Below are 25,081 nucleotides of genomic sequence, written 5' to 3'. Positions count from 1 at the left end.
AACATCAAAATGCAAAATAAAGTCATTCAGTATTTTTTATAGGACTCAGCCTTCACCTGCAAGTGCATCATGGTGGTGTTAAAACTGTAAAAGCCTAAAGGTAAGAACAGCAAAAATCTTTTAATAAACAGTTCTTGATACTGGGAATGATAAGCAGGCTAGTATTCAGGCTCAGGGTTATTCAACCAGACTGATAGTAAGCCGGTTCTTGTTAGAGCTAAGGAAGAAGCTCTAAGCCCAAAGATATGTTCACTTTTTCCACGTAATTTCATGTAATAAAAGCATAAGGTATTCTGTAATTTTAACAGTTTGCATTGCAAAGTTATTTCAGAAAAACACTCTTGCCTGTATCCGTCCAGATGATGGACGGAGCAGTTATGTGTAGTTGCAACAATGATTCTTCTGCACACAGACAATGCGGAAATCTTCAGATAAAGGCTCACAGATTTGCCTTCATTTCTCCAGCAGGTGCCTTTCAGCACTTCCTCAGTGTCAGCTGCTGCAGAACAACACCTGTGTGTTCACTACAGGATGACCTCTCCAGCAGGCTGGCTGCCAAGCCCTCGGGTTCAGCTCCATGTCCTGCTGCCCAGCACATCCACCGGCTTTCCGCAGGGTGAGATCTCCACACTCCTCTCTGGCGCCGAGTCCCAAGGAGTTTGGGAAGAGCACGGTAAGTGTGAGAAGTGCCAGAGCAGGTACACACTGAAGAGCACAGGCAGCTCCAGGCACAGGTACCCCAGGCACAGCCTGCCTGGGGAGCACTCCAAAGGCACTGAAGGCACAGTAGGGGATGCTCGGCTCACGGCTCTCTGCAGTCCCCATGAAGTCCTGTCATTACACTTCTACCCACACAGTAAGGTTGGACACCTACAGATAATGGCAGCCTTATCGGCACAACCAGGGAGCTTTAGCAGAAAAATTGAGATGCCACCTTTGAACATAAAAAGCTGAGTGCTTCTGAAGGACTTACTGCTTATATTATGGATTCTTTGCTCTATTAAATTATGGTATGAGGGGAGAGAAATTGCTGTAGTAGAGAAATATAACATGAAGGCATCCAATTCAGACTCTCATTTTATACTTAAGATTAAAAAAATGTTCTCATAAGAAACAGGATCATTGCATTTCCATTGCAATTACTGAATGTACACTTATATCAAAACAAAGCCTGGAGTTTAAGTCACTTGCCAAAATATTACACTCTTTCCAAAAACAAAGGAGTTCTTTTTAAATAAAACTGAGCATCACTGGAAGTGCCTGACAGTCAATGGGCTGATTAAGAAAGGAGGTTCTTTGTAGCAAAACTGTAGAACAGTCTGTGTAAAAAAACAGGCTAAAGACAACCTTGAATTTTGTGAGAAAGAGTCTAACAAAACAGAACAAATTAACTGTGTTTCTATGAGGATTTTTTTTCTCCCTTTTTGCACAAGGAAGAAACTGCAGTCCAGAGTCACACTGCTTACACAGTACCCAAATCCAGAGTACGCCACTTGCCTTCAAAACTGCAAATGGGTCTGGCTGAGTACAATCTTACTCTTCAGCACTGCCCATGAACTGTCATTCAGATTAAAAAAAAAATTTAAAAAATATAGACAAGTGGGTGTAATATTCAGGCAGCATGTGCTACACGTACACAGTGGTGAAAGGGAATTCAGCAGTTGATAAGGCACTGTTAACATCTATAAAAAACTTCACAAGTTTACTTGTAAATAAGCTTATAATAATGCCTTTTCCTATTACTACAAAAAAGCAGTGGTGTAACATATTTTTATACAAAGATGATTTTTAGCATTTTAAAGCATTGCTAAAACTCTGGACAAACACTGCATCACTTGTAGTGGCTTGTAGCTTTCAGTAAATAAATTAGCGTGTGGGTGCAATTAAAAACTGTATGGCAGTACTATGGCAAACAGAGACTGAAGTTACTTGCAAGACTGTAGTCACATTTCTGTGAAAGAGACTGAAACTAAACTGGGAAATCAAAACAGATCTGAAACACACATAAGTGACAAGATGAATGAGATGTCAGCTACCATATGCAAGAATCAGAGAATGGAATTTGTACACCAGTTATGAAAACAGGAAAGCAATAATTGAATCTACTTAGATTTAAAATGGACTCCATTCATCCGTACGAACAGGCTATAGGGTAGCTTGAAATTTCTCAACTGTAACAGAAGCAAAAAAAAAAATTAAAACTAGAAGAGAACTTCTAAATTTTTAAAGTTTATATAAATTTTTAAGCCAACTTAAAATCAGGATTGCAACCTAAAGCCATTAAGGCCCGAGGTTAATTCAGTAAATGACACAAATAGAAAGACAACAGAACAGAAATTTTCCAAGAATTAGTACTCTTCTCGCAACAGAAAAATTCTGGCTTTGGTTCTCTTAAGAAGAACTCCAAAACACTGTCATGACTTCTTCATTAATTCTGTATGTACTCCCAGCTCTTCTATTTCTATAAAATACATATAAAATGTATACCACGCATATCTAAAGCAGCCTCAAAACCAGGCAAGTACTGGAAGAGTTTGTCCAGTTTTGTGTGAATCCCATCACCCTGCATATATCTCACACATACTGTAGTTACATTGTTATTGTCATCAAAAACTATGTTGCATCCACTCAACCGTTTTTTACTTAAAAAACACATGCCCCCTTGAAAAAGAACAACTCAGAACACAGTTAAGATGTAGGATTACATACCCTCCTTTTGCAAGTCCCTTTTGCAAGAAGCTTGAAAACCTTTATATTTTCCTTTTGGAATTTAAATATTTTTCTTGCTTGTTCTTACCTTCAACATAAAACTACCATCTATGTTTGAAGATTCTGCAGGTGGTTACAAGAATTATGTGATTATGACTTCAGAGATGATTAACCTAAGAATCAAGATGAGATGTGAGGTTTTATTCTGTTTTGTCCTCTCCACCTCAGTCTGCGCTGATAAGGATTCAACAACTCTGCCACTTTAATTAAAACAGTGGGAACTACTAATGCACATCTGACTCATGCAAAAGAGAGAATATACCAGACTAGAAATTTTATTTAAAAAATGTAAAGACCTGGATGAGTATCAAAAACATTTCTGAGAGTAGGAGGGGAACATTTCAGAACACCTTCACAACTTCTGTATACATTTCAAAGATAAGGTACAAGTTTATTTCTTCCTTATTCTGTACATGGCATGTCCAAGTGAATAATCATTAGGGAGAGAACAGTTATGGCCTTTAGCATAGCACCTGAAATGGCTTCAACAACTTACTGCTCACCATTTCAAAACAGTCTTCACAACAAAGGACTAATACAGAAATATTTTCTAGAAAAAAACCACGAAGTTTGTGATTTTTACTATATACTACTGATCACTTCCAAACCCACACATACTAATTTTTTCTTATCTACAGATATAAGACTTTATTCAGGGATCTACACTGAGCAAGGTCTTCAAAAACGTAGCATGAATTTACAACACTCCATACTTTATGTACTGAGTATGTCAATCACTTTGCATATGTGACTTAACCCATCTTCTAAAATTTAATATAAAACAGCACAACTGTTATTCTACCTGTAGAGGTATAGTAACCAACAGTTGCATATTTTTATCTTCAAAAAACATTTTTCTTACCTGAAGAGTTCAGAAATTATCAGGGTCAAGTGTGGTCCATTAATGCTCAGTAAGAAAAAGTCTCGATTTACTTGAGCCATTTACACATTATAACTAATCTTCTCCAAAACAAAACTTATCTTGACAATCCATGCAGCTACTTTGAGTTCTGCTAGCAGAAGAACAGTTACACTGAGTCACATCAAAGTTGCATCTACCTTGTCCATTATCCTACTCCTGGCAGTGGCTGAAAGTGGACATCTTGGGAAGAATACAGGAATGATCAAACAACAGCCAAACACTGGCCCAGTCTGCAACAATGTGCCACTGTGGCCCACAGACAAAATCTTTGTATTTATCAGTCTTCAGTGAAGTATTTTTCTAAAAACTTGTTCAGTTGCTCCTTGAACTGATAAAAGTTTAACATCCTGTGGCAAGAACTTCTACACACTTAACTGCCCATATCTGAAGAATAATTTCCTTTTTGTTTGTTCAGAAACTGTATGCAAGCTTCCTCTGTTGGAAGAAACAAAGGAAAAAAATTATTTATTTACTTTTTTCATTTCACTCACCATTTTATACTTTCCATGTAATTTCTCTCAATCATTTTATTCTTTCTGAGATGAAAACCATATTAAAGGCACGAGACAGTGCTTATTCACTACTTCCTTTCCTGACAGTCTTTACAGTCCTTTCACAGCACTGAGCTGTGACTTCTGTGGACCCAGCATTCCTCAAACACTGATAATAATTGCACTAGATCCCATCCGTAGATGTAAAAGGTTTTTCCCCCATGAGCTTCATTTCACATTTCTCACACTTAGGCACATTATTTCCCTCTTGTAGCATTTTTCTGCAATTTTTCAGTAATCCCTCAATTTTACTATCCAGACAGTATCAGCATGACTAGTACTAACACTACAAGTGCAGGAAGTCAAACTCCCTACTTTAATTTTTTTTACCTGCCTCCTCTCCTGCTAAATCCACCAAAAAGTCCCCAAAACAAAACCCAACTGGCTAACTTTTCTGTCTTACAGGTTAAATGCAGTGAACAGAAGAGCTGCAAATGACATAGCTGAAGCAAGATAGGGCACAGAATAAACACCACCAGAAGACGGAATCAACACCTTCCCTTCTCCTTCCCATTTTTGATGGCAGGAACTAATCTCCCCTTTTCCTTTCCTGGGGCTGAGCGTGGATCTGTGGCTCAGTCACACATATGAGGTCAACCTGAACTCAGTGTTGCTGTGAAAGAGGCAGTTTGCTCCTCTCTCTCACAGCCACGGGCATACAGCTCTGCCCTCTGCAGCAGCTCTAGTACTCCTTTATTCATGTCTTTTGGAAGCTGTTCTAACAAGCTGAAACATAATGGGCAATTTGCAAAGTAAGTGCAAATGCAGGGATAACCTGATGTGGACAACACTGTACAGAGGATGGATAAGTTATTTCAATGGTAATGAGGTCTTGGATTTGCTGTTATTCAGTGTATCTTCTTAGTGGTATTTATTAGAATTACCACTTTACAATCTGCACAATTCACTTGCATCCAACTCAATTCTTCCAGTGAAAAGGACTTCTGCTTAATTCCAGGCACTTCCTCTGCCTGTGTTTGTGTTCACACCACTATGCCCCATAGCTCCCTAACCTGGACAAAAACCTGCTTCCATCCTCTGTGGCGATTTTCAGGCTCAACAAACCTTCGTCCAACTGATTACATAAAAAGCATCAGTGCCAGCACTAAACAGAAGAAGCAAGCACTGGGACTAAGGCAAGACTTTAAATGTGGGCTTAAGCCAACTGTGAAACAGCAGCCTTGTTGTGTTTTTTCTGTATGAAATATCTTCTCTGAAATTTTACACAGAACCTTAAGAACTATGCAGTAACACATAGAGTACAAATGGCTTAAAGGGTAAATACACATAGTTCATTACAGACTCAAGAACAAAACTCAGGTGAGCTGGGTGATTCACCCCAACATTTCTCCTGCCAATGATACTGAAATAAATGCACATACACAAATCTTCTCATACTCTTGATCTGTACAGTATAGCCTTGTATTGAAAATCTTTAGCATTCTATGTAGACTTCAGCATCATCTTAACTGTCTTACTGACCTAATTCAACATTCTGTATTGTAAACTATGATAAAGAAACACAGCATTTTTGAGCAGATGAACAATGATTTCAACAATGTTGAGAGTATATACATGAATGAATATTTTATAATGATAGGTATTATATGTATTTGAGCCAAAACACTTACTAGAGGTAGAAAGCTCTTACATTTTACTATATTAACAGGGTTCCTTAGCCAGGTCTTGCCTTTCTTCTCAGAATGAAACTGAATCGTGCAATATTTTTAGTCACTGGTATTTGAAGATCCCTCCTTTTAAACTGCTTCAGAGATAGCAAATGCCATCACCCTAAGTCACCTCGTCAAAAGCCCAGTGACTGGCAAATATTCTTATTCTACCTCCATAAAGAGCTATCAACAAGGCAGCCCCATCTCCTGGGGTTACTAAACCTTAGATCAAATGTCCTTTCATACTAGCATGATCTAGCTATGTACTGTTCTAACTTTAAAGCCTTAACACTTTTCCTGCAACAAAATCATAACATTTTGGAGACAGTGAACTTGAAGCCATTATTACTGTCTATAACAGCTACTTTCATGTTTCAAATGGGTCTTTGACAGCTTTTAGATCTCCAGCTTCTGGCCGACGTACCCAGATCACTGAAATGGGCAAAAACACGAAAGGTAATTCTCTAGGGTATTTTGGTGGGATTTTCTTTTACAATTCAGAAAACTTTTCTTAAAAGTGTTACTGTTGAACCAGGGTTAATATTTAGAAACATTTTTCATTCAAAGACTGGTCAAAAAAAGCCGCAATATTACGTGCTCGACATGTAATCTTTGCAGGTCAAACTGTTACACATTTCTTTTTTAAACATGTATGACTACATTGTCAAAACTTTAACAAACAGAAACAGAATGCCTTAAAAGTCCAACAGTTCCACTGCTGCCAGTAAGAACTGCTGAGACAAGACATTAAATGCCTTATACCACACAGATTAATTGTTGCTGTTGATCTGTGAATTAGAAGATGCTGGATCAATTAATGCTGAAAAGAAGTGGTAAAAACGGAAACCATCAAAATGCAAAGATAGCCAGCTATCCTAGACACTTCTGGAGAGAAGTGATAAAATGTCACACTCATGATGCTCCTGTAAGAGGAACAGGATCCAGAAAAAAACACCCATGAAAGTCTTAACTTTCATCCCCCCATACTGGAAGGAATTGTGTGATAAGGCTCTACAAGACCAAATGCACCTGTGTTTTGTAGGTCAGCTCTTCTTCTACATCAGCCTTCAAGTAGTGGCTGACTTAGCAATTCCTGAGTGGGAACCATATACCCAAGAACATTTCGTAGTTTTTCTTCCTGCTGTTTCATTTTAATGTACCTTGAACCCAAAATACCCACGCAGTATGCTAAGGTGAAGATCGCACTATCTAATCATTAAGATGAAAGAAATGTCTGCCTACTTACCAGGTAGACATTGAAGGATTGATTACTAAATAACTCAGTTATGTGGAACCATGCACGAACTTTATTAGGCATTTGATTATTCAATATGCTGGAAGACATTCCATATTCTTACTTAATACTAAATGAGCTTTCATCTAGATCATCATACTCTTTTATGCCAGAATTTCTGTTAAATCCTAAAATTTCAATTGCAACATTTTCTTTTCACTAATGCTTTAATGTTTGCCAACTGCAGTTACAATGGCAAGGACTGCAATAAAAAAATCCACAAAATAAGAGTGAAGCGCTAAGGCTGACTTAGAACAGTAATAAAAGAATCCTAGGTGAAGCTTTAAAACCTAAACACAAATGTTATGCTCCCATCCAGCATTCAGGCTCTGGCACTTACCTGATGCCCCAGCAAACTAACTCAGCTCATTGTGGTGGAAAACTTGTTGGGGCAAAGGGGACTTCATGAAGGCTGGTGCTAGTGAGGAAAGCTGCACCGCTCATTTGGGCTGCAAAATACTTAGGTTGCAGTGAGCCCTTCTCACAGACCCACACACAAAAGTTATTTATTTATCCCTTGTAGTTTGGTGGGAAGCATACGGAATCTGGGTAAGCCTGTCATGTCACCAGCACCAAAATCCTGTTACAGCATTTGCCAACTGGAAATCCAGCAGCTATCCACCTCAAAGACAGCCGGGACAGTGTAAGATATCACCAGCTCTCTAGGTACTTGTTTCTGTTCCAGAAATCAGCCTTCCTGAAGGAAGGTAAACAGAAGAGGGAACTAATACTATACCCATAATTCATTAATCATTAATCCCAGTACTACCAGATACTGGTTCCCTAACAAGCCTACATAGATGCAAGAAGGGCAGCAGCATTAACTAAGCAATCCTCACACTCGCAAGGTCGGCTTGGGTTGGGTGTGCACACACACAGAGCACCTGCCAAAAGCTTCAGAACAACTGCTGTTTCCTGCTGTAACACCAAAAAATCCAAGAAAACACAAGCTTCATCAAAAGGTAAATCAAAGTATGTTAAACCCAGTAGAGGATCACCACAACCATGCCTTAGTTCCTCGCTGATCTGTAACTGCATAACACAACATGGAGAAATAAAAATGACAATAAAAATGGCCGCAAGAATGATCAAAATACCTTACAAGTTAAGGCAGTACGAATACAACAGCATTTGATAACCAAACACAGGACTTTTGCTTTGACTGTCACAGGCAGGCATCATTTCAGCCACAGCACAATCAGATCCTGCAGGACAGTAATGACTTTTGATGCTCTGCTTAAAACCCTAAGGACTATCCAAATAAATATAGTCATTGATGAGTCCTGGAGGAAGATAGATCAAGCTTCCCTCAGGCAAGGATGTTCTAATCATCAGCCCGGTAAAAGTAAGCTAGAAACAAGAGTATTATATAGACATAGGTACTTTCAATCAATGTGGGCATAAATTAATGCTGCTCATAGAAACCAGGGTTTGGCTACCCTCAGTCAGTATCTGTTTCTTTTAGCTAATGCTTTAATGTTTGCAAACTGCAAGTGTAACAAGAGTGGGAACAAGATAAAGAGACACCTAAACAATGCTGAGGTGTTAGGACTGACTTAAAACAAGCACAAGAGAAGATCAGGTGAATTTTTAAATTTTGTTTAAAAAAAAGCAAGAGATACTAAACTAAGTTAAACACATAACAAAATTTAAAAGATATATTTCATTTACATGTGCCTTTGTATTTACATTTCAAACAGTTTCTCAAAACTGAAATACTATTCCTTCTGAAAAAACGAAAACTGGGAGAAAAAAATCCTTCTCTTCAGACAATACACATACTATGTCTCTCCATACTTGTTTGGAAGAAACATATATATGCATCTTTCATACTAAGAATCCCAGTCCTTAAGAAAAATCAAATCACTTGAAAGGAAAGTTCTAAATAGACAAATCAGAGTCATACAATTGAAGACATGCTAGCATCTCCTGTGAATAAGACACTCCCTTCGTGTTTATACTGTTAATGAACCTAATTACACCACAACATCATCATCATCATCTTAATTATGTTTATGGAGTCCAGCTCAACAAGAGCCTGGATTGCCCTGAAGTATGCAGATACAACCACTTGCAGTTGACTAAAACTTAAAAAAAAAAAAAAAGCACACAATATGACCTATGCAAAACACAGTATATTCAACAGATTTTGGAAAAATTACACTACTCAAATCGGCAACATTGGAACAGTAATTAGTAATATCTAGACATATTTGCCAAATTTAACTAGAAAGAAGCTCATAAAACTTAGAAAACTACACTGCCAAATCAAATAAATATTGCAACAGCATGATGACTCATGCAAGGCATTTGACACTGTCCCACACAATATCCTTGTCTTCAAACTTGAGGGACATGAGTTTGACAAACAGATCACTTGTGGATAAGGAACTGGCTGGCTGGATGCACTCAAGAGTTGTGACCAACAGCTCGATGTCCAAGAGGAGAGCAGTGAGGGCTGGGGTTCCTCAGGGGTCAGTCTGGGGCCGGTGCTGTTTCACACCTTTGCCAGTGACAGGGATCGAGTGCACCCTCGGCACGTTTGCAACAACACCACGCTGTGTGGTGTTGTCATGCTGGAGGGAGGGATCCAGGGGGACCTTAACAGGTTTGAGAAGTGGGTCTGTGAGAACCTCAAGAAGTTCAACACAGCTGAGTGCAAGGAGCTGCACCTGTGAAGCAAATCTCAAGGCAATCTGAAACACAAACATAGGCTGGGTGGAGAACAGAGTGAGAAGAAGAGAAGGATTTGGGGGTGCTGGTGAATGAGAGACTTGACACAATTCAGCAATGTGTGCCTGCAGCTCAGAAAGCCTGTTGTGTCCTGGGCTGCATCCAAAGCAGCACAGCCAGCAAGTCGAGGTGATTCTCCCCCTCCACTACTGTACTCCTATCTGGAGTACTGCATCCAGATCTGGGGCCCCCAAAATTAGAAGGATATGGATTTGCTGGAAGGAGTCCAGAGTAGCCCCCAGGATGATCAGAGGGCTGGAAGAGCCCCTCTGCTATGAAGACAGCCTGAGAGAGCTGTTGTTCAGCCTGGAGAAGAGAAGGCCTCTGGCAACACCTTAGAGCGCCTTTCAGTACCTAAAGGGAGCTACAGGAAAGCTGAAGAGGGACTTTTTTCAAGAACATGGAGTGGCAGGACGAATAGCTTCAAACTGAAAGAGGGAAGATTTAGATTCCAAAGACGTTAATTCTTTACTGTGAATGTGCTGAAGCACTGAACAGGTTGCCCAGAGAAGCTCTGGCTGCCCCATCCCTGGAAGTGCTCAAGGCCAGGCTGGATGGAGCTTTGAGCAACCTGGTCTCAAGTGGAAGGTGTCCCTGCCCACGACAGAGGAGTTGGAACTAGATGGTCTTGAAGGTCCCTCCCAACCAAACGCATCTTATCATTCCACGAGACATTACTCTTCCTTACATTTCATTTTTTTTCCTTTTGTAAAATAAATAGTGCATTTCATGGTTTCTAGTAATTGGTATTTTGAAGTAAAATCAACATACAAAATAAGATGACTTATAAACTCTCAACTTTACATCTTCCTATCCAGTTAGTGATTCACTCCCAGCAAATCACCTCCACTGACATTTTGCTGACATCACCCACACCACTACAAAACAGCAATTTAAAACCAGTCTGAATTTCACCAAAGTTTTAACAATTTCTGCTACATTCCATGAAATAACATTCTAATTAAAAGCAGACTTTTGCATTGCTATGGAATTATGGGACTGAATGCTAACAGCAGCAACAAACGTGCCAAAATATAATTAGAAAGAAACTTGAAAACTCCCAGTCTTCTCTTGTAATTTAAATTACAAAACTCTGATTTTCAGCTCTGGAGGACTTGATTAAAAAAGAATTAAATTACTTGGGAACAAAAGATAAAATTAGATGTATCACGCTCATGGCTTTGGGACAAAAGGTTAACTATGCTCTTAACCAATTCCACCTATAAAATACTGTGTAAATAAATAGTAGCTGCCTGTAATGCCTTATATCTGCTGCACTTCACAGAATCATAGAATCACAGAATTGTTTGGGTTGGAAGGGACACTGAAGCTCATCCAGCGCAACTCCCCTGCCACGGGCAGAGCCACCTTTGACTGGGTGGGGTTGCTCTGCACCCTGTCCAGCCTGGCCTTGAACACCTCCAAAGAAGGGCCATGAGGATAGTGAAGGGTCTGGAGGGAAAGCCACATGAGGAGAGGCTGAGGTCACTTGGTTTGTTCAGGCTGAAGGACACTGAGGGGAGAACTCAGTCTTCAACATCCTCATGAGGGGAAACAGAGGGGGAGGTACCCATCTCTTCACTCTTGTGACCAGTGACAGGACTAAACGGAATGGCCTAAAGTTTTGTCAGGGGAAGTTTAGGCTGGCTAACAGGAAAAGGTTCTTCACCCAGAGGGTGGACAGGCACTGCAACAGGCTCCCCAGGGAAGTGGTTACAGCAGCAAGCCCGACAAGAGTTCAAGAAGTCTTGGACCAATATTCTCAGGCACATGGTGCAACTCTTGGGGTGTCCTGTGCAAGTCCAGGAGCTGGGCTCGATGATCCTGATGTGTCCCTTCCAACTCCGCATTTTCTAAGATTCTATGATAATACATTCCTCCTCCAATCAATTAAACTACTCACAAGAATTCATTTACATATGGCAGTACGCACAATATAAATCACCAAGGTTTACATTTCAATAAAAATAGCTGTAGCCCACTAATTATTATAATGTGCCTATCCTAACAAAAATGCAGTGCTGTGTATTTTACAAGTAAATCCTTGTGTACCAGTATCTAAAGCATCTCTAAGCACTGAAAGGAAAAGAAGGTTATCAGGAGGAAACAACACGGATTCACCAAGAGGAAATCAAGTGTGACCAATACGATACCATGCTACGATGGCATGCCCAGCTTGGGTTGATAAGGACAGAGCAGTGGATGCTGTCTACCTTGACTTCCACAAGGTTTTTGACACTGAATCCCGTAACATCCTCATAGGAAAGCTCATGAAGTGTGGGTTAGATGAAGGGACAGTGAGGTAGACTGAGAACTGGCTGAATGGCAGAGTTGTGACGGAGTATACTTCGACCACTTTTTTGCTATATCACAACACATTCTACTATGTCTCTTGTGAACTCTGGCCATTATAAGCTGATAATTGAGTTACCAAACTTTATATATATACACAGAACTGAAGTATTTTCATGTCTCTGACTTTCACTTCATATATTCCACATCTCTTTCAATACTTTAAAATAAATGTTCAAATAACTAGCACAAAATCAAAGGTATGAGGTAATGAAACAAACTGATGACAGAGGACTGTGACCAGATGGTAACTCAGCAAAAGGAGTGACAAGAAGAATGAAGACTGGAGTGGGAGGTAAAGGGAAAGCTCTAGGATAAATCCCCCACTGTATTATTTCCATGTAGAACTCCACTGCAATTCAGTCTCAGATTACTCTTTGCAAGCAACCGTACACACATGAACTACTAGTTGTGAACAAAACAACAAGGTCTTAGAAGTAGTTTACAGAACCAAGAAGCTGTTAGTCTCAGAAGCTTTCAGGACTTAAGGAAGATAGGTTTTTTCCAGCTCTAGCTGACTCATACAGGTTTAGACCAATGGAGCAGGGTGATGAAGCACCAGATGAAAACCTAGTGAAGCCTTCTAGAGAAGAAAAGCAATCATTTAGAAGGGGGGAAAAAACCTACAACCAAAACCCAGGATGGACTTAATCTAAACACTCTTGTCCCAAAGAAATCCAGTGGAAACCTGGCAGAAGCCTTGAAAAACAGATCTTAAACCAGCTCACACCTGTCCATGGGAAAAGATCTGGCAAGAACTATTTGCAGTGAAGGGCAGGAGTCCTCAGATGCCATACAGCATGACCTGGGAACAAACTGCAGTGCCCAGAAAGTTAATAAAGGTATTGCAGTGCACATAAAGACATTTTTTAAAGCTATACTTTAGGTATAGCATTTTTGTCCTACAATTTTATGTCTAAGATTGAGCTACTCTCTAAGCATTCAGTATTTGGCTGCAATCAAGGCTGAGAGTTGGGCTGAATACCCTCCTTTCAGTCTCAGTAAAAAAGGAACATTAGGTCTTTTACACAACAGCTGAAAAAGCAGGAAAAAAAAACCCCAGCAAAAAAATGCTGTGCCTGTGATTTCAGGAGAGAGTTGCGTGGGGTTTTTTGGGTGTTGTTTTCTGAATTTTAAGGGATTTCTTTAAGTACAGTACTTGCTAGACAGGCAGACTTGAAAACATCAGCAGAATAGCTGCTTGTTGCACTTTGTTTCTACTCTGCTCAAGCAAATGAACTGTGCTTACATGTTTTGTGTAAATAAACAGCACGGCACACACACACACACAAACTCACAACCTTCAAATAATATAATCTATTTCTCTTCCTGAGAAGAACAACTTGGCAAAGCCTCAAGCATTAGCTCTCTCCTGGGCTCTGAGAGTAGAAATAATACATGCCAGGTTTTCCGAATACCAATGTCAGATAGCCAGATACTGACTAACACACATTGTGGCTCTGTGTCTTTTGTCTGCTCAGCTACCTTGCAGAGGAATTGAGCAGTATCTCAACGCCTGCGGCTCAGATTAACAACTGGTCTTCCAGTCTACCTTGGTGACACAGCCTTGTTTAGAATGGGAGTAATATGATTCTTTGTGCCTTTTTTAAACTGGCGCTTTTTGACCGCTATTATCAAGACATCCCTTTTCTGGACCAGAACACAGAGAAGTAGAATGTGAGACCGTTTATGCTCTAGAGCTGTTATTATTATTATATTAGAACTATTATTATGCATCCCTGTGTGACACTGATCGTGCCGTAATTATGCCTCTCCTGGTGGGAGAGATCTTTAAAGTCCTTACTAGGAGTTCCAGAGACAAACGGGACTCAGCCTTCGCTGCTTCTTGATAGTTGTTTATTAAGTCTTATCAGAGAAAAGGAGTCACTAGTGTGATCCAGACACAGCACAAAGCAGAGAATGCAGGAGAAAGCCTAATTATCAAGATCACACGGCCTTTTTAAAGGTAAATCAACCAATGGTTACTAAAAATGTACATTATTTTTACTTTTCTACCAATTATTTAGTAACACAGCCAGGAACTGCAGAATTCTTTGTCCAATCATCCCAAACTACTTTTACTGCAGAATATGGAGGAGTAGAAGAAGAAGGTTTGGAGAACAACAACAATCCTCCATTTTGATGGGTTTTGCTTTTATCTATTTACTACATTAACAAACCCAAAACCTCTAAATTTTTCACCCTGTGACAATCTTACAATAGTAGTCTATCACCTAATTTACACTAGTGTCATTTCTAGTTCTTCTCTAATAGTAGGCAGTTTTTTCCACAGACAGAGGTCAAAAGCTGTGTTGTTCAGGGGGGTGAAACCCCTCAAAACAGGCAGAGAAATATTCTCCGCACTCTGGGCTCCCACAGCTGTGCTGCGCTACCTCAAATGGATTTTGTAACAAGCACAGATACCAGTTCAGCAGAGTCAGTAGCATTCACTACTTGCTTTTGGTCATGCCTGAGCTTTGCCTTCACAAGATGTATAAGCCCGACACACCCAGCAGCATAAGTTCGAAGCACAGAGTATGTATCTACACATGGTAAGAATATACATCACTCTTCCTTTCCAGAAACATAGGTCCAAAAACTGAATAGGAGTTACATAGTAGACAAAACTCTGTAACAGCAAACTTCCAGGAGACTGAGAAGTAGTAGCAAAACATCTGTGCATTTCACATCCTCAGCTAATTTCAATCTTTTGGATGCTCACATTATACGGCCAAAAATCCAAACAGACCTAGATCCAGTTTTGACAGGTCCTACTAAACCCCTGTGTAGTGGTTTGGTCCAAAATACTCATTACTCTTTACCTTCTGTGAGATAAGAATTAGGAGAAACGCAAAGCAGGCACCAACCTTGAAAGAATATAAAGAAGCTTATTAATAGACCTAAAAGAAGAAAAAAAAAAAAAAAATCATACCACACCTTCAGAACACTTCTCCCCCCCCCACCTTTCTCCCTTCTCCCACTGACAATGTAAAAAGACAACCCTTGAGATGTTCAAGTCTGTTTACCACTTCCATAATAACCTTGTTCAGTCCATTTAGGAAGAGGAGTCTCTCTTGCCCATGCTATGAAAACATTATCACAACGAGGCAGCTGCCCAGGTTGGTTCTCTGCTCGCATGCGAGTCTCTTCCCACGACTTGCAGCTTTACCCACAACTGCTTTTGAGGGTCCACTCTCGAATTACTGGAGTACAATTTTAAGGTTGAGCCGTTCAGAAACAAAAGTTCTCTTCACCCATCTCTGGGAGCATTTCATCTCTAAGAACAGAGGCCCTTCTCCTTCCCTGGGAGCAAAGGGTCTTCATCATCTTCATCTCTAGGACTATTTCTGGGAGCATCTCTAGGAATTGAGGTTTTCTCCTTTTCCATTTGGAGCAAAAGTCCTCATCACTTCCATCTCTCCCTGTTCAAACTTCTCATTAAATTACAGCTGCATCAGCATCTGCCTATCTCAGCGCAGGTGCTTTTGCTCACAAGTACACGTTGAACACTCCACCCCCCACGCCTTCGTGAAATTACAACAGGTACTCTGATACATCATAGCTTTACAGCAGAATTTCAGCTTTAAGCATCTCCTCTTTCTTCCCCCTCAGGTTTTCAGCTCTTCACAGCACTAAAAGGGTTAATCTCACCCAGGCCTTGCAGCTGGAATGAAGCTTATCGCTGTTGGTCCCATGATCTCTGCTGGACAGCGGTGGGCAGGTGGGCAGCTTTTGGGCAGGTGAGCAGCTTTTGGGCAGGTAAGCAGCTTTTGGCTGAATCTTGGCCGCACTGGAGAGGGGGAGCCGAGCCACTCCAGCTGCCCACAGCAGGGCTGTGGGGGAGTTCCGCGGGTGGAACAGGTCCATGGCTCCAGGATGGCCGTGGCCCGGCCCGGCCTGGCCCAAGCAGGGCCTGGCCGGGCCCGCTGGCCCCCACACGGGGCCTGCAGCCACCTGTCCCAGCACCGGAAACGAGAGAGAGCTTGGGGGGGAGTTTGTCTACTCTTAAGTGTGGATCACAGAGGCAGTCACAATTTTAAGTGGCTCAAAGAATTGTCCATATTCAAACTGGCCAGCTGATAGGTTCTGTCAGGTCACAGAGGAAGCTGTAAGCACCCCTTGGCAAGGACATCCCTTCCGGGACTATGCTTGCTAACCTATGACACCCTGGGAGACCGGTGTTAGGTTATCTGATTAAAAGCTAATCATAATAGAAAAACAGATCCAGCAAGGATCAGAAGCAAAACAACAGGTCAACCCTAACAACCCCAACAATGAAAATGGAGCATGTGAATCAGCTACTCCTACGACTGTCAATTAGACTTTATTCCCCCAGTGTGAAACCTATCATGATGACTCAAAGAAGAAAGTCTTCCCAAAAAACACCTTGAAAACTAAAGGTTATTGCCTTAAGGGGTATGGGACTTACTAAGGGATGTAGGGAGGAAGAACATTTTGGGATTGTGTAAAACTTAGCACAGTACTGTGAGAATAAGCAGGATGCTACGAAATGCTTAGGGGAAGGCATTAGATGTGGAGAAAGACTGGTATAGAAGTGGGTAAGGGAGAAATAAGTAAGGGAAAATAGATAAATGGGGCAGGTCCAGTGCAAATGGGCATCTGGTCAGGGCACTTGCCTGACTAAGCCCTGCCCTTGATCATGACAGTCCATCCTATATTGTCACTAAACCCTATACCTGTCTTCTTTGTGAATGCACTTTCTATTTTGAGTTTGTGTCAACTCAAGCCAATTTCAAGTCAGACTGGCTATCAAGTAAATAAGGTCCAAGTGCCAGCAATTGGAGTGAGAACATGAATTTTGGGGGTTCATGGGTTTAGGGGCCAGAAACTACACAGACCATTTAGAATTGGCTGGGGGAGCACAGAGAGCTTGTGTATGAGTTTCTGCAAAAATTCCACTGGACTTCCATTGTGAGGAGCTGGAAAGGAGGAAAAGGACGGGGCTGTCCGCGCAGTTTTTGCTACAATGCTCTGTGTGCGTGTGTACGCGTTTATGTGGGTGCCAGTAAAAACCCTGGTTTAAGTTTCTGCTGCCCTGCATGGCCAGCTGTGTGTGCATTTTCTGTACGTGAGCGAGTGCACGCACACACACCTGTGGGGAATACACGTTCCTCACTGGCTGGCCCTGGGGACACAGCAGTCCTGCACTTACCTATTTAGCTACGACAGGAGATATTGCCCCTGGGACACAGAGCCCTCCATGCTTGGCTACCTCTAACAGCTGGCATGGCTAAAAGGACACATACTTCTACAAGTTTCTTAGCAAAGCTATCAGTAACACTTTGAAGGTGAAGTGTCTACATCTGCCTTAGATTTGAGTTTGGGTAGTCTTTAAGACTTTTAGTTGCAGACTGCTTAAGCTGTCCTGGCATCTGCTGGAACACACTTCATGCAGTTTTGCTAAGGCACTTTTTAAAGCACGGCGTATTTAAATTGTAGTAAAAAAATGTATTGGCATTCTCAGACACTGTTCTGGTTCAACTGGATGACTTCTGGTTCTTTTAATAGCCCTTGAAATTCCTATGTGCTAAACACATTTGAAAAGAATCTTGACCAGTTCTTTCCTGTATGTTTTCTTTTCAAGCCAGGATTCATTTAACAGAAAAGTAACATAAATAAAGCAAACATACAGGTGAAACAAAGTAGATATAAATTAAACTACAGGAACATATTTAATAAGATTGCCTCAGAGAAACCTGTGAAGAGATTTCCATAAAGAACACTACCACTTTTAAATATTAATGGTCTGCACAAAAAAAACATGCATTCACTGGCAGCATACCATAGTTGGGATGCCCAAGGAATAGGGTCTAAGCTAATTCATCATGTCAGTAATTCACTCACAAATATCAAGAGTTCTTGAGAGAAAGAGAAGAGTTTTAACTTGATCACCAATTTCTTTTTAAGTTCATTCTTTTACTTCTGTTGTGGAACACAAGCATTCTGAGGATGGCTTTATGTGGCTTTCTAGACTAATACTCTGAAACATTAATTACCTGGAAAGCAGCCAAGTGAGATTTCTAACTAAGTCCATGAAGACTGTACTCTTACTTTCAACAGAATGAAAGGTTTTAATTGATAAAAATGTACTTCAGAATCACTGTGGCTGATGATCTTTTTCATACCTTAGGGAAGTCTTGGTCCAAAGCTGTATTAGTCTTCTCGGAAGCTGGCACTTCTCATAGCTAAGACACCAAGCAGCAGTGGAAATTCCTGATTCTTGTCACATACGCAACAGGAGCTGTCAGAAAGGCTTTACACTGTCATACTGGGGATGACAAAGCACCACTCAGAGGAAACGTGGTCTGCTAAGGGCAAGGTAATCCTTTTATAGAAGGATTCATAAAGAGCAGGGCTAATTCCAAACATCTTCCATTCTAGTTCATGGCATGAAATAAACAGAGGTGGATACGTGGCTGGTATGTGGGCATAGCAGGAACTGAATGCTTCTGTGGACAGTGGCTGCAGCAGCTGAAGACAACAATGAGAATCTGTAGGTCCTGATGCTGGATACAGAATAACAGAAGAGCTGTCCACTGAAACCCACAGAAATTTCAAACCACCTTTCCATCTCCACAAAAAAAAAAAAAAAAAAAAAAATCATTGCTGGATGTTCTGATATAGCAGTTGCAAGAGAAAAAAATACTCTTTCTAGTAGTATTAATGAAAAAACAATTCTCCAAGTTTCTGCCAGAACTATTACAAGTTAAGCTTTGACAACACAGGACAGAAATGAAGCTTAATAGGACTTTCTGTTGCAATAATATGACTTTCTTTGCCCCCAGAAAAGATACACACTATTGCCATGTACAGTTGTACTGAGCAACAGAAGTAAGGATGAGTCCTTGCCTTCTTAGAAAGGCTGTGACCATTTCAGCAGATTTGTGGCATAGGAAGTTGCTTCATGAAAATAAGGCACTGAATTCTTAAAAGGTTTCATGTTACTCCAATGACATTTTACCAAGTAAGAAGTAGGTTCAAGAAATTCTCCCTTCCATGGAATTAGGCTGCTCCAAGTTTGGGGGAAAAAGGTCTGGAAGACTAACCAGCCCAACAGTAAAATACAAATGTTTCACATCCTCTCAAGAGAAGAAAATACGGTATTTTAGTAAATGAGGGATGACGAATTTATGGCCATTTAGCAGATATCAAGATAAAATTAGGACACTTTTATTAATACAGAGAGGTTATTTAAAGTGCCTTTATTAAACACAATGGTCAAAACTTCACACAAATAGAACATCTACATGGGATGTGGTTCTGGCTTTGAACACTGTCCAATCAGGAAAGAGAAGCAATCAACCAGCCTGACTGACCTAAAGCTATAACTAGACAAGGAAAGCTGTGTAGATAAACTTGGTGAAGAACATAGGCACAGCTTGGAGCTGCACACATTTCTTTTGAAACTGAAGCTTTAAAGAATAAAAAAAGAGAGAGTGAAGCAGAAAAAAAAAGGAAATCGCACCTTACTATCCATCTAGTCACAAATATCAGCATGAGTTTGGCAGACATCCTAGATGAGAAATTTCAGATCTGTTTTTAAGGTAACAGTGACTGTTTAGGTTTTGTCAGGGTTTACCCAAGAGTAAAGGTGAGTTTTGAAGACAATACAGAAGCACCTAAGGCAGACACTGGTTCAGGAAGTGTAAATTCCTGAAGACAGAACTAGTAAAAGACCTTCTGGTCACAACATCCTTTGGACAGAAAAAGTATTTTTCAGTCCACTGGAAAGTTTAGATGTCCTCCAAACTGTATAGTAGGATTCTCATCAAGTCAAAAGCTGAGAGATGCCACAATTTCCTGATAATATTCTTGTAACAAAAAATATGCAACAAAATGGAATGCTTAAATTTGCATACATTTGTTTAATCTGTTGCTAGCATCCCTCAGTAACTACATCAATTCCGGATCAATGAAAATACATGTATCACAACACAGTAAATTCACCGAATTACATGGAAGTCTAAACATTTTATTATTGATTTGTAAGTATAAAATATGAATAAGTACACTACAGCAACAACAGAAACGCAAACACTGGGCATAGGTACACATTGTTTTATGCACTATCAAGTAACATTCCTTTACCATCCACCATGGGGCTGGAGTGGACCTTTTAGTGAAGGCATGACTAAGAAAGTGATTAGGCAAAAAGTTTCAAGTCATGAAACAGAGTAAATCTGTAATACAAAAGGCTTTGCTTAAAATGTTCCATTCCTTTTATCCAGACATTTTACCCTGGGATAGAACTGGAATACCTTGGAAAGTATATTCTGCAAGTCAGTTTTCAAATTTTTGACGTACTTTTTTTTTTTTAGCCATTAAATAACTCTATTCAAACCAGCATTGGATTGCTCGAGTTAGTTTCCAGTGAAAAGTTCTCACACAGGAAAACCTCATACAACTCCCCAGAACTTTCAATCTCTCTCTTTCACAAAATTCTCCCATTTTCATTCCAACAGGAAGTGACAAAATCTGAGATTTTAGTTTTCAGAAGGTATATTAGAAATTTCCCCGTAATAAATACCTCACAAATACCTGCATGATGATAAGTTCTTAATTTTTTTTTAAAAATTAAAGAAAAAAATTAAGTAGTGCACAGGCCATCTGAGTAATAGGGATACTAATAGCATATTTCACTTGTTATTAAATATCAAAGTACACAATTTTTTTACTTACAGCATGAAATTCCAGACAGACACAGAAATAAATCAAGTCTATCCCCGAAAACCAAAATACACTTCAAATTCTCCATCTTTTCAAAGCCAACTGATAAACTGATAGAGGCACTCCCAGCTCCAAAAAAGAGTACAGTATCCCCTAAAAATATCACCTCAAGTGAAAGACTTGCTCCACAAGTGGCTGCTTCTATACAGGCTATTTCCATTTTTTTCCTACACAAGGACAATGGCACGTGCAACATTCCTTGCCTCTACATCCCTTTCATACTTCACTTAAAAGCCTTGCACACTAAAACAAGTGAGACTAGGAAACCTTTAATAGGAAAACCACACAAAACGTATGATTTATTTTGGGCCAGGACTGCTAATCTAAAATCAAGCACCTAGTGTAAGAGAGCTATACAGGTACACTCTCACCCAACAGAATTGGTGGTGGAATCATGTGCCTCCCTGGACAAATAGCTTAGGGCCCACACTAAGATAGGATGATTTTCTTTCTACTTCTGAGATAAAATACAACAAATAGAATCAGCTTGTAATTTGGGGGGAAAAAGGGGGAAAAATATATACTGTTCACTGTTACCATATATTAAACAAAACACAGAAGTTGTAGTTGTATGACTACTAAAAATAGGTTTGAACTGTCCTGAAGCAGAAGTTGTGCAATACTTCTTTTATCCTATAAAAAAGAATAAGTAAAGCAGGAAGAGAACTGAAGAAAATACAGTATTTTGAAAATGTGTTTAAAAGTTACTGGAACTGATTAAATAGTTGCATTATTCTGACAACTATTTTTTCTTTCCACGTTAGTTACATAAATAATAGAATCATTATCTTACAATGCCCTATTATCTAGTAATTATTCCAAACCATTTATCTGACACACAGCAATATCAGCTTATAGCCCATGTTGTTAGCTGATGGTTTCTACTTTTAAACATTTTTTCTATATTTATTACAAGTTACACTTCTGCCTTAGAAGGAGTGCACCCACAATTAAATTAAAAAAGAGAAACACACAGACAAAAACTGAAAAAAAAAAATTCCCTGATGTTCCGAAACCTGAAGCAATCTTTCAACATCATAACTTGTTTCATAATGCCTCCTCTTATAACTAACATTAGGTCTCTTAGAAAAGGAAGCAGACAGTACTCAGTCTCCATCCTTTTTCTTCCTTCTCATTATTTTAGATTTCTTCCTCCTTTCTTTTATCCCTGACTACCTCCATGGCATGACCTGATGAAGAAACCATGTAAAAGCAGTGAGAAATACATTAATCTGCTCTTCAAAGATATATTACAAAGATAGAGGGGGTACATATAGCCCAAGGCCCAAAAAAAAAAACCCAACAAAAAGCCAAACCAAAACCACCAGTGTTCCATAAACCCAAATACTTCTACCCATTAACACGAACTCGTCATTTGAAAGTATCTTCCCTTTACTGTTATTTATAAAACCCCTCAAAATCATGAAAATTGAATTATATACACACCAGCTACCTACTTTAAGACTGTTCATGAGTGCCCACTATTAACTTCTTTTAAAAACGTTGAAGCAGAAACTCATTTCAAAGAAACATGCATATGCAGCCTTTGCAGAATGAGGGAAAAAGAGCAGGTCAAACACTTCAGAGTGATCAGCCTTGCCAAGAACCTTTATCAGAAAATGCTCCATGGTCAAACTGCATTGCTGACACAGATTTAGAATCCAAAATCAGAGCTAAAGAAATGACAAGTTCTTTGTCTTAATATGTGAAAAAGAATACTACATACATTAGGTTTGAAGTTTTAAGAGTATCAAGTGATCCAGGTGAAAGAATTAACTTTTCTCAAAAAAAACCAGAAACGTGCCAAGAGTTCCACATGGCCCCTAAAAAGGCCAAAAAAAAAAAAAAAAAAAAATCTGTGCAACTCAAAGGGTTCACTATACTGTGATGAGAACACGTAGATGAGAAGAGTGCATAACTCATACAACAGAAATGAAAGTATTTTGGCTTTCCTGGAGAGCTCCTGAAAGACCATCTCTCCTCCATCTGGGTGCTGCTACTTGCTTCCTCATGACACTTGCAAGACGTGGACCTTCATGCAGCCTCCAGGAAAACACAAAGAATATGAGGGTACGTGGTAGTTTAATTACTATTTATTAGATAATGAAATCAGGTGAGTGTCACATCGTAAGCACACTGCAGGAAAACATCCATGGTCTCCTTAAGGCTCAGACAACCAAACAAATCAATTCAGCAACACCAGCTGCAGCGGGTTACCTGATCCACCGCCCAGTCCATGTGCACACACGCATCCGCAGTTACCTGGGTTACCTTATCAACAGGGAACCAGGACTTTGGCCAAAGGCAGCATTAACTACTCGGAAATTCAGGACACAGAGATGCTGTCTGATTGTGTCTGCTAATGAAATATCCCATAGCACACCAAAACACAGGTATCTTAATCTTATCACCTCACTTCTGCAACTTCAGTTTTTCTAAGGAGAAGGTAAGGGGAAAGGAAGGAATCTATGAATAATGTCTCAGGTTTGTATTAATTTACTTTTCAAGGCTGCCAGTGTCTTTAAACATCTCATATGTTCCTCAACAAAAAGGTTCATCTTTCTTCCTAATGTCTTCTAAAAGGTTCCCAAAATTATAACAAACAACTATCCTAAGAAAACACTGAAGGATTTCTAAAATGCTGAGCCTCCACAACAGCCAAACCATCCATTATATTCCAGCTTTCTTCTCATCAGTAAGACGTGACAGCATGTTGAACTTGCCAAATGAGCAGGAAAACCTACAAACACTAAACTGTCTTGTAAAAACAAAGACCAACCAAAGAAGGAGGCAAGTAATGGGCTTCTCTCTCCTTCCTTCTCTATGCCCATCTCATCAGTCTCTGTAAATGCGCAGAGCACCTCCTCTCCCCTCCCCTCTGGCTATGCAAGCGCTGTCTAGCAGCCTCTGCTAGCGTGGAAAACAAGAAACAAGCCATGGACTCTTTCAGATCTTCCACACAGCATTCCCACACGGAGAACTCGAGCTTCCAAAAACTCTAACCACTAGGAGCAAGGATAAAAAGTAGCAATAAATAAATATGCAAGAATTAATTCCCTTTCTGTGTTTTTCAAGAACATGCATATTCTTATGTCTGTATGGCATAAACACACATCGCATTTTTTCTACAGAGCAGATTAGGCCACTTTAGCAGTTCAGACACCCAGTATTATAATTATTTATTTTTTAAAAATCTTACATATTAATTTTCAAAGAGCCTTGAAAGGAACTGGCAGCTAATAGGATAGACAGCACTGTTTCATAACAGCTTGCAAAAAAATTCAGTCTATTTTTAGATAGGTGAAAAGAATGTGGTTATTTAAAAAAAACCCCAAAAAACAGAAAACAAAAACTCTCCTATAAAGTATAACAATGTTTTCATTTATAACTGACCATGCAGCTGATATGTCAAATCAATCTCCAGGTGAACAGTACCACATATTTAAATCCTCAAAAGAAATCTGTGTTCATATACAACAGTCACATTTTAATCTCTATTGCATGATAACACATCGTGCTGTTAAAAAAACTTACTTTTTAATAAATCACATTCATATGACTCTCAGACAAATATATCTTTTTCTAATTGTGTGTTATGAGCCTTTAAAGGACCTCTTCATCTAGGACTACCATTAGTTCAACTATGAGCATGTTCTGCTCAAAACCAGACTGATCAGATGTTGGGTGCTGCATAACATTCATTTTGATAAAATAAATATCTGTGTTACATACCAAATTCCCACACAGCAATGCCAACAAAAGTCTTTCCAAAATTCGAGTTAACACCTGTTTCCTTTACTATTTTCACTCCATCACCCTCCGTGTTACCACCACCATTTTATGAGTCTTGTACTTAAAAATTTTAGGCATAAGAGTGGGATAACGGTTACCAAATAAATATTTGCATTTTCTCTCCTCATTCTTCATTTTGAACAAGTAAATACTAAAATTTCTCTCAAAGCTCTTCTTATATTTCTCCATTTTGGAAAGGTGACTTAACATCCCATTCCCCCCCACCATTTTCTGTATCTCTCATTGCTGA

At 39.7% G+C, this 25,081-nt stretch overlaps 1 protein-coding gene across 4 annotated transcripts in view; it reads right to left on the bottom strand.

Annotated features, from left to right (window-relative positions):
* SRPK2 (SRSF protein kinase 2) overlaps positions 1 to 25,081 on the bottom strand; it is a 134,855-nt gene that overhangs the window by 63,914 nt on the left and 45,860 nt on the right. The gene's annotated exons all lie outside the window — the stretch shown is intronic.

This window comes from Corvus moneduloides, chromosome 4 (assembly GCF_009650955.1).
Source record: "Corvus moneduloides isolate bCorMon1 chromosome 4, bCorMon1.pri, whole genome shotgun sequence".
NCBI classification, from domain to species: domain Eukaryota; kingdom Metazoa; phylum Chordata; class Aves; order Passeriformes; family Corvidae; genus Corvus; species Corvus moneduloides.
Note: the sequence above shows the minus strand (reverse complement) of the source record. Positions and strands in the feature narration are given on the sequence as shown.